This window comes from Phoxinus phoxinus (genome assembly GCF_949152265.1).
Source record: "Phoxinus phoxinus genome assembly, chromosome: 2".
In the NCBI taxonomy this organism is placed as follows: Eukaryota; Metazoa; Chordata; class Actinopteri; order Cypriniformes; family Leuciscidae; genus Phoxinus; species Phoxinus phoxinus.
Genome location: NC_136877.1, coordinates 51376340 through 51387728, shown reverse-complemented (window position 1 = coordinate 51387728; position 11389 = coordinate 51376340). Strand labels below are relative to the sequence as shown.

Sequence of the window (11389 nt, the reverse complement as noted above, 5' to 3'; positions counted from 1 at the left end):
ATGTTAAAGTTGTCTCCTGTGTGTTTCCTTGTTTGAATCTACTACTAGACTAAAACTGTTTCAGCGCCTACACACACACACACACACACACACACACACACACACACTGTTTAGCTGTGTGGATCACGTTGGTCTCTGCTGTGCATGTTGTTTCTTGTAAAACTTGGCATAGCCTACAGTGAAAGAAAAATCCCCTTTCCAGAGAATCATATATAAAATATATCACATATTTAAATTATATATATATGTGTGTGTGTGTGTATGTAAGAAGACATTGATAATGTCTTAAAACAGATCTTACAGTAATACAGATCTGTCAAAGATTATTTAACAACAAAGTCTGTATTATACTCTACCTTTTAGTCTGAAAATGATGGGATGATGAGACACTAGACTATGTGCCGGTGTTAAACTGAATTATGTGACTGTAGAAGGCGATGTTTTGAACTCTTAATCCCAACACTGACCCTATAAGCCTCAGGACACCAAACACAGTTGTGTAAATTAACGGCCAGAACTCAGTTTTCAGCTGAAAACGCTGTCGTGTAAACGGCCCATAAGTTACAGTTTTTTACGATTGCTTACACACTAAAATTTAATTGTTCCCACAATTAGCAAAACCTTACACTCAAGGAGCAAAACACAAGGCTAGATTTGCACAACTGTAAGCGGTAACACTTTATTTTGATGGTCCCTTTTGAACATTCTGTTAACTATAAGTAACTGTGCAACTACATGTCAACTAACTCTCATTAGAGTATTAGTAACTCTCATTAGAGTATTAGTAACTCTCATTAGAGTATTAGTAGACTGTCTGCTTAATATCTGCAAACTCTTTATTGTGATGCTCCTCAACAGACACTCTACTGACTATAACAGGGGTGGCGAACCTCTTCTCTTTGACTGCTTGTTTGCGGCTCTTCAGTCTCCACATGTTCTGTGGATACAATCGCATTTCATTCAACTTTTTTAGAAATTCAAAATTTTATTTAAAAATAAATCAGAAGGAGTTTAAATGTATTTTCTGAATGTAATTTTACTTTTTTGTTAAATAATATATTATTCATATTATTTTCTAAATTATTTTTAACAGAACCTCGACTCTCGCGCGATTTAACGTGGCTAGCCTATTGACTGACAGGAGCTGCTGCTGTCTGATTAATGTGAAGTACGTTAGTAGGAATTGTCATGGCAGAATCAAAGAAGCATACAGCTAAGCGCAAATATGAAGATGAGCACAGAACATTTTTATCTGAATGGGAGGATTTATATTTTTTCGATGAACGAAATGGAAAACCATTCTGCTTGATATGCCAGACGTCATTGTCGCATTTTAAGGCTTCAAATCTTGAGCGCCATTTCACATCACTCCATTCTACGGTGGCACGGGAATTTCCCAAAGGCAGTGAACTCCGCAAGCACAAGGTAAACACTTTGAAACGTCAGTCAGATAAACAAAGTCAGCTTTTTCGTAAATTTACCAAGCATTCAGAGACAGTGACATTAGCGTCATATCAGCTGGCATGGAACATTGCTCGTGCAAAAAAACCATATGGTGAAGGGGAGTTTCTTAAAAAGTGCTTTAGTGATGTTGTTGCTATTCTTTGTCCTGAAAATGAAAATTTGAAACATTCAGTAAAGGACCTTCAGCTGTCACGGCACACCGTTGAAGAGAGAATATCGGACATTAACAACTCAGTTGAAACGCATTTATATTCAGATCTTCCAACGCTATCTCACGACCAATTCGTACGAATTTGTACGAGTGATTAAAAGGTGGCTAATTCGTACGAATTTGTACGACCTCACTCGTACGAATTTGTACGATTTGTCTAAACCCACGTGACGGTTGGGTTTAGGGGCGGGGTCAGGGGTAGGTCATTCGTATGAATTCATACGATTTTGGCAAATCGTAAAATATGTACGTTTTAGCAAAAAACTTACAAATTCGTACGAGTGAGGTCGTATGAATTGGTACGAATTAGCCACCTCGTAAAATTCGTACGAATTGCCGTGAGATCGGGTTGGATCTTCAGAAGTGCCGGTATTTCAGCATTGCTTTGGACGAGTCTTGCGATGTACAAGATAAGCCACAGTTGGCGATATTTGTACGATTTGTGTCAGAAGACTGCACAATTAAGGAAGAGCTGCTTAACATTGTGCCACTGAAAGACAGAACCCGTGGCATCGACCTGAAAGAGACACTGATGGCTGTTGTTGAGAAAGCAGATCTGCAGTTATCAAAGCTAACAGCAATAGTCACTGATGGAGCACCAGCCATGTTGGGATCTGGGAAAGGCCTTGTAGGGCTATGTAAAGCTGATGACTGTTTTCCTGAATTTTGGACATTTCACTGTATTATCCACCAAGAGAACTTGGTGTCTAAAAAGCTGAACTTGGATCACATCATGAAACCTGTGCTGGAAATTGTCAATTTTATACGCACACATGCTCTCAATCACAGGCAGTTCAAATATCTCGTTGCTGAGCTTGATGAAGATCTTCCATCTGATCTGCTTCTTCACTGTGCTGTAAGATCGCTGTCAAGAGGTAATGTGCTTTCTCGTTTTTTTTTTGCACTTTTAAATCCAGTGAAGCTGTTCCTCGCAGAGAAACATAAAGACTATCCTGAGCTACGTGATCCCCAGTGGATTTCAGACTTGGCTTTTTTGGTCGACGTGCTGCATTATCTGAATGGCCTCAATGTGGATCTGCAAGGGAAGTTAAAGATGGTTTCTGACCTGGTGCAGAGTATTTTCACATTTGTCAACAAACTCAAGCTGTTCAAGAGTCATCTACAAAAGAGACAGTTAACACATTTTCCATCCTTGTTGAAGGCAAGTGAACATGCAGCAGAGGTTGTAAATGGGAGTACTGCACGATATGCAACACTGCTTGAAAATCTCGAACAGAGTTTTGAGGACAGATTCTCCGGCCTACGCCAAAAAAGACCACAAATTTAATTTCTTATCAACCCATTCACTGCTGAATCAGACTGTTTAAAAGCCCAGTTAGTGGAAGATGAAGCAGCATCTCAGCTTGAAATTATTGAACTTTCTGAGGATGACAGACTTAAAAGTGTTCTGAGGGAAGGAACCGTAGAGTTTTGGAAGATTGTGCCGAATGAGAGATATCCCAATGTCAAACAGGCTGCAGTCAAACTATTGTCAATGTTTGGGTCAACTTACATGTGTGAATCACTTTTTTCAACACTGAAACAAGTGAAATCAAAGCATCGCTCTGTACTGACTGACACGCATGTGAAAGAGTTACTACAAGTTGCCACAACTGAATACAAGCCAGACTTAACAAAAATTGTGGAAACCAAGGAGGGCCAGGTATCCCACTGAGTCATGTAACCTTGACAAACTAAAAAAACAAAAACAAAGGCTGATACTATGACAAACATTGACAAACTTTAAAATCCATGGAAATGATTGTGTGTTATGTAATTGTAATAAGTAATAAATTGTAATAGTAATGTTATTGTGAGAGACATAAGTTGTGTGGCTCTTTGCAGTGATGAGGGATTTTTTTGGGGCTCATCATGCTGAACAGGTTCGCCACCCCTGGACTATAAGTAACTTTGCAACTACTGTACATGTCAGCTTATTCTAACCCTAACCCTGCCAGTCTACTAATGCTCTAACACTCTAATGAGTTAGTAGACATGAAGGGGCAATGTTACTTATAGACAACAGAATGTGTTAAAGGGACATCCAAATAATGTGAAACCCTGTAAGCACATTGTCAGCTTCACACTATTTGCAAAACATTACACACAGTGATTTGCAAAACACTAAACACACTTGTATACATCAGACACAAAAGTATATCATAATGTCACTTCCTTGCAATTCCAAAGCACTGACTGTCAAATTACCTATGAGCCGATCTGTTAAACACAGTCGTCCGGTGCACAAACACATGATTGCTAAATTGTAGACACACCAATCAGGTTTAAGCACTATAAAAAGCCAACAGGTAAGTTCACCTGTCTTCAACAATACTGTAATACTGTATGAAAACTGGAAAATGTTTTTTTTTATGAATGTTTTGTTGAAATGTTCAGTATTTGCAGTATTTGACTGACTTTACAAAATAAATAAATATTGTCATTAGTGTCATGTGGTGTTGGTGAATTTATTTTGACACTTTCTCTGTGTAAATGCTAAAAGTGTTTTAGGTTGAGCACAGGAGTGTTTAACTGATTCAAACAGAGTCAGACCATATGATGGTTGTGTTTATGTTATGACAACAAAATAATTTTTTATAAGACATTGTATAGTTTTGACAAAAGTATGCCATTTTGCAAATGATCTGAGGTGTTGTGTTACTTTGGTGTAGGGTTGTGTTAATTGTGTGTAGTGTTTTGACAAACCGGGCCCTGTTTTCAAAATTGTGCTTAAGCAATTGAAAAAAAACTGTAATAACGAGTGATTCTCACAGGAGAAATTAATAAATTAAAAACGTATTAAAGCTGGACAATGACTTTATTCTAGTTCTGCTGTACAGCTAAAACTATCTTTGTTGCATTCATTTTTCTGTTATTACTGTAAAGCTGCTTTGTAAAAAGCTCGATATAAATAAAGGTGACTTGACTTGCAACAACAACAAAACCAGATCAGATCAGACACACTGATATTCATCAGTATAATAAGAGAAACTAGCAGGATATGTCAGGACACGCTGAAGGAGTTTGCTGGAAAACTTGGCATGAAGTGAAAGTTTCACCCACCTGAAGGCAAAAGAAGAACCGGATAGTTTTGCAATAGTAGAACATTCTAGAGATGTGTGAGTCTGTTGTTCCTTGTAAACTCAAATAGAAACTAAACTCTTGGGAAAAGAAAGGGAGTATATAAATATGAGCAGTATTTCAGTCGGACTGAATCTCTCTTCAGACGCTCTTCACTCACTCCAGGTGAGCAGCAATATTCATACTTCTTTATTCATAGCAAATTATGATTATATTCCAATGTCACACATATGGTTACATATTTTAGTTATGTATATACAAATATTACAAAGACAGTGATTCATTTTTTTATTCTGAAAAAAAGCAAGTGAATAATTTTGTTGCTGATAACTGTTAAATCATTGAAATTACATTAATTTCACTAATGCAGTGTGTAGAAATGACACGAGTCTTCATTAAAACAGACTAAATCTGACTAGATGTTGTGCATGAATTCATTTAGTTAATTTATTAGTTCAAATTTTTTTTAAATAAAACATAAAAAAAAGATAAACTAATAGGATCTTTAAAAATAATGATTTGGAAAGAAAACTGATGAATGATTTTGAAACTGTACAGTCAGTGTCTGGTTTTAATTCAGACGGTGAAATAAAGATTGATAACTTTTGAATTGTAGATGTTTTTCTTACAGTGATTTTTCTCAGTGTGTTTGACGGATCTGAACACACACACACACACACACACACACACACACAGAGACTGGTGACCTTATCAAGCAGTGTCTCTGATCACAGTGTTTGACATCATCTTCAGTCCAGCGTGAGTCTAACTTTCATTTAGCAATTTATGAGCCATTGTTTACTTTTTTTATCTTTGCAACAGATTAATTCATTTGAAATTGTTCTAACATTGATGAGATTTCCTTTAATTTATTGTCACGTCATTGACACAAGTGTACAAGCAATGAAAATATTGCATAGATAGATCCAATGCAGAACAAAAAAAGTGACATTCAACTACAATAAATTATTATTACATACTTATATTGCAGAACTATATATATTGTTAGTTATGAATGATCGTGAGTAATCTGTGAAAATGTTTAATGTCTGATACAGGAGAAGAGGATCCAGCAGACGAGATGTCTCAGCAGTAAGTGTTTCTTCTTCAAAGCTTTGACTTTATCATTATTAACTTTATACACTGCAAAAAACTGCTTTTCTTACTTCTTATATTTGTTTCCAGTCTAAATATATATATATATATAGGGTGAAGTCAGGTAAAGTGGGACACTTTTTGGTAAATTGCATTTTAAACAACCTAAATCAGTTAGAATGTATTAAAATTGTATGTGTTTTGTTTAAATAGATTGTAATGAAGGCCACTATGGTGAAATTTTCCCAATTTATGTATTTATTAACAAACTGTTCATCTTTAAACACCATCTGACACCCTCTTCAGCAAACTGGAAGCAATCAGGTTGAGTGGGACACTTTGTTAGGGAAAGTGGGACACTATTTTATGGTTAAAATGAACATGAGAAATACAAACCTAATTCCAATGAAGTTGGGATGTTGTGTAAAAGGTAAATAAAAACAGAATACATGCATTGAAAATGTGTGGCGCTCAGGTTTGGATTCCTTTTCATGAACCCCTCAAACCAGTAGTGACCGGCTTTTTGCTTTTCCGCAGAAAAACCAGGGATGCCATTAATTTTGGCGTACTGGAACGCAATACACCATATATCACTGCATTCCAGGGGGAACCCCCTTTCAGCTAACATTTAACAAGGCTAGCCAATTCACTCTCAGCCTGAGCTGAGAGCAGGGGCTCTTACCTGAGGCATGGCGGTAGCCACTCACCAGCCTTTTCACTCGCCTTTGCAGTGTTGATTTTGGGATGTTCCATGCCCTGGCTAAAAACCTTAATTTTGGTTTGTGTCCTTCAGTCACCTCCTGCTCATATTCTTCATTAGCCCCTGCCATTCTCTCTTCAATCCACTGGTTTAGTTTTCTTCCTTTCCTACTTTGCCGTCTTTTCCTTTTCTGTATTGCCCTGTCACTCCTTTCTCCTCTCTCTCTCTGTCCCTCTCCTCTCTGTATGGGTGCCATGTTGTGTATATTGAAAAATATAAATTTTATAAAAATGTTATAATCAGACACATTATTATTACTTATTACTTTAAAATGTTATCTTCTTGTTCATGAAATGGCTGCACTGTGTTTGCATTAGCCCTAAAACTGTCCCACTCAACCTGAAATGCACTGTCCCACTCAACCTAACACTGTCAGGTTGAGTGGGACAGTGCTGTGAATCTAATTTTCACAAACATTTTATACAGTTAGATACTCATTGTTAGTTATCTCTAATACACAGACAGTATAAATATATGTAAAAGCAAAAGTTTTATTGTTACATCATAAGTGATAGAATTATCAACCTTATTATTCTAAAATAGCTTTACACTTGCCGGGTGGCTTACCGTGAGGTCTCAGGAGTCAAGCAATTTGAAATATAACAACCAGACCACATCTGGGATGTCACACCAATCACCTTTATTTCATGTCCAATAGACATTCAGCTACAACACAGTAACAATTGTTGTGATTGGCTTACAAAATTAACCCTTTACAGTACTCAAAAGCTTAAGTGTCCCACTCAACCTGATGTCCCACTCTACCTGAATTCACCCTATATATATATATATATATATATAAAAATTAAAAGCATTTACTAGAGAATTAAATGACATAAGAAATTATATCTTGTTTTCTCAAAAAAAAAATTTTTTTTGCTTGAAACAAGCTAAATTATCTGCTAATGGGGTGAGAAAAATAGTCTTAATTCAAATGGAAAACAAGAAAAATAAATGGAAAACAAGATTATTATTATTTTTACCCCATTGGCAGATTATGTTTCTTGTTTAAAGCAAAAATTAACTTAATGTAAATATATATATATATATATATTTTTTTTTTTTTTTTTTTTTTTTTTTTTTGATATAATTTCTTATTTAATTTTACTTCTCTAGTAAATTATTCTTGATTTAAGAGGTTTTAGATATTTGGATCGGAAGTAAGAAAATTATTAAGCAACTGATAATTATTAATATGAGATATTTACCAAATCTGGTAAATATTTGGCAAATCAAATCAAAACAAAATTAGAAAAAAACGACAATACCAGTCATTACGGACACATCAGGGAAATCTTTCAAAACTATTACAGTAAACTATATTCCTCAGAAAAAGACACAAATCAGAAAGAAATCAATTCATTTCTCAACAGTAATAATCTGCCTCAACTCAGTAAACTTCAGATAAATAGTCTTGAATCTACCATAACAGAACATTAACTTTTTAATGCCCTAAACTCATGCCGAATTATTGATCCAATTATCACATCATTCCAGCCAGAACAAAAACAGGAGAGGGGTCTGTGTAAATAATTATTTTCCGACACAAAGCAGTTTGTTGATAAAACCAGGTTTTTTATGTCGGAAGGTTTCTTTACAAATAAGGAGATAGTGAGATAGCTAACTTTTGACAATGCCAGAGAAGGTGAGAAAGTATAATAGCCGGGCTAGTAATGTGGTGTGTGTTCAGTGTGTGTGTGTGGAGTGCTGCTAGTAATGTGGTGTGTGTGTGTGGAGTGCTGCTATGTTTCTTAGTCTCTTTCTTTTCTCCAAACATGAGTGAAGTGAATATTGCGACTTTGAATGTAAATGGAGCAAGGGACATGAGAAAAAGAGCAGATATTTTTGAGGTGGTTAAACAAAAAAGAATAGATGTAGTGATGTGTCAAGAAACGCATAGTGACTTGAGGAATGCAGCAGATTGGGCTGAAGAGTGGGACGGGGTCTCAGTGTTGAGCCACAACCGCACTTAGCGGAGGGGTTGCTATTCTTTTTGCTAAGAGTTTCAGTCCGACTTCTTATCAGGTTGATGAAGTAGTTAAAGGCAGACTCTTAAAAGTAAGAGCTACTTTTGGAAACTTTATTTTTGTTTTTATTTGTGTGTACATTCCAACTGCACCAATAAAGAATTCTGTTTTTAAATATTTTGTGTTCAGTTTTACAAAAATGCTGTGTAGAAGAATATTTATTCTTGGGTGGTGACTTTAACTGTACAGAGTTGAACTTGGATAGAAATCATATTGAACCTCACTTGCCCTCTCGTAATCGGTTAATCCAGCTTGTCAAAACGCATGAGCTAAGTGATGTTTGGAGACAGTTTAATGACTCATGTTCGTGACAGTGTGATTTCGCGGGCAAGATTGGATCGGTTCTATGTTTTTAAGCATCACTGTAACATTATAAGAAAATGTTTAATTACTCCACTGAGTTTTTCTGATCACAGTATGGTACAGTGTTCTGTGTTTTTAAACTCCATTAAGCCAAGGAGTGCATACTGGCAGCTAAACACAACTTTGTTAAGTGACAGGTATTTAATGTATATATATATAAATATGTTTAAACTGTTTTGGGATGAGTTAAGGACCACAAAGGGATCTTTAAAGTCTCTACGACAGTGGTGGGATTTTGGGAAAGCCCAAATCAAGTAATTCTGTTTGCAGTATACTCAAAACGTCACTAGAGAGACAACTATGAGTATAAACACCTTGGAGACTGACATTTTAAAACTTCAAGAATTAGCTGAGTCGACTGGTGGCTAGGGTTATTTCAATTATTTGTCAAATAAAAGGACACAGTTGGCTGATTTACTGGGCATTAAAACACAGGGGGCTCTGGTCAGTGTGGGCAGATGGATGCTCCATTCTTTTTCAACTTGGAGAGAGAGAACGGTCAGAGCAGAGTCATCCATACTCTGCGTTCGCAGGACAGCAGTTGTGTTCTATGAAACAGTGTTCAATGTCATACTTACACTGTAACTACATGAAACAAGAGTATATTTCCCCAGCATTTAAAAAAAAAGTGCCTTGAAACAACTTAATCAGTGCACCTTTGCAATAATAACAAATTACCCTACTTTATAAATGCACTGATATGTACCCCGTAATCTGAAAAAAAGCCTTTATGTATTTGTAGACATTATTACAAAAAGGTGCAGTGTACTCGCTAAATTGCTGCCAAAAGTAATATTGTATTATAGTATAAGTGCCCCGTAGTTCTAAACTACTTACAGTATAAATAATTTGCCTAAATAATTTGTTATTTTCCTGGTTGTTACCCCTTTATTCCCAAACTTTACATATTGTTCCCCTATACTTACACGTAAGCTATTTTATATGTACACTGTAATTACCGAAAGTTACACTGTAATTTCGGTTTAATTACGCAGTATTTTCCGGGCTGTACTGTAAAGCGTTATCAAAGTCTCTCTCTCTCTCTCTCTCTCTCTCTCTCTCTCTCTCTCTCTCTCTCTCTCTCTCTCTCTCTCTCTCTCTCTCTCTCTCTCTCTCTCTCTCTCTCTCTCTCTCTCTCTCTCTCTCTCTCTCTCTCTCTCTCCCTCTCTCTCCCTCTCTCTCTCCATGGTGGCATACTTATGACGTGGCCAAGGAGGGATCAGAGGTAGACTTATATATATATATGTTTCTTCATATATATACCATATTAGTAATAGCCTTATTATTGTTATAATTAAAATGTGTCCCCTTCCTTGTCCTCCAGCCTCCCCTTCTTTCCTGATGAAAAGTCTAGTTGCTATTATTGCTATACTTTCTTACTATTATTGTATTATTATTTAAGACTATATTATTATATTTGTATTATATTATTATTATGTTTACTGTTATTATCATCATCATCATTATTATTGTCATCAATATGTTTTTTATGTATTTATTAATTATCATTTGTTAACATCAATTAACTACATTAGTTAACATTAACTATTATTAGAGCATTTTATTAATCTTAGTTAATTTCAAAAATTTTAAAATGAAAAAAGTCACTGGTGTAACGTTAGCAATGATGAACATCTGAGACGGAGAGAAGTTATCAAGAGAAGGATAAAAACTACAACACAGAATCTATTACACAATGAATTAACTAATGTTAACAAAGAGCTTTTATTGTGAAGTTTATAGTGTTGTTGTTAGTGTGCTATAGTGCAAAAGTACGGCATGACAATTACAATTTTGCATAATGTTAATAGAATATCTGTAATTTGGCTGTTAAACCATAAAACAGACAAAACACATATCCCGTGCTGTCTACTTATGATTTTTTTTTCATATATATATTTCAGGGAATTGCAACAAAGCATTGAGGAGCTGAAATCAGAATTTGACGGACTCACTGGTAAAAAAAATCAGCTGAATTACATCACTGGTTTTGTTTATTGGCACATGACAGCTATGTTGGACTTTTTGATACCAGGTTTGGATTCGCCGCATTGTTTAGCTGTCATTGCTCGAGGTGTTGCTGCTGGAGTTAAACGTGCAGAATCTAACATTGACCCAATGATTCAGAATCTGAGAACAATTTATAATTCTGCTCTATATATGAGAAACATTCGGAGAAGAGTGATATCTACGCAAATGGAGAACATTGGCACAACTCTCGAACTGTATCAGGATCTAAAACGCACAATCCCAGCTCTATTAGTTGATCTTGCTGATTACAGTGTCACAGTAAGAAACGAGAGAGATGTAAAAGAAATCCAATCAGCAACTTTGAAAATCAGAAAAACAGCTGCTCCATTTCTGGAGAATCTGGATAAATGCCAAAAA

The 11389-nt window shown here is 35.8% G+C and overlaps 1 long non-coding RNA gene across 1 annotated transcript; it reads left to right on the top strand.

Moving 5' to 3' along the window:
- The first annotated feature begins 4784 nt into the window (after positions 1-4784).
- LOC306993432 lies at positions 4785-11013 on the top strand. The gene is made up of 4 exons (XR_013796451.1): positions 4785-4921; positions 5388-5515; positions 5815-5848; positions 10906-11013. It is a non-coding gene; the product is annotated as an uncharacterized lncRNA (long non-coding RNA).
- Positions 11014-11389: the final 376 nt, after the last annotated feature.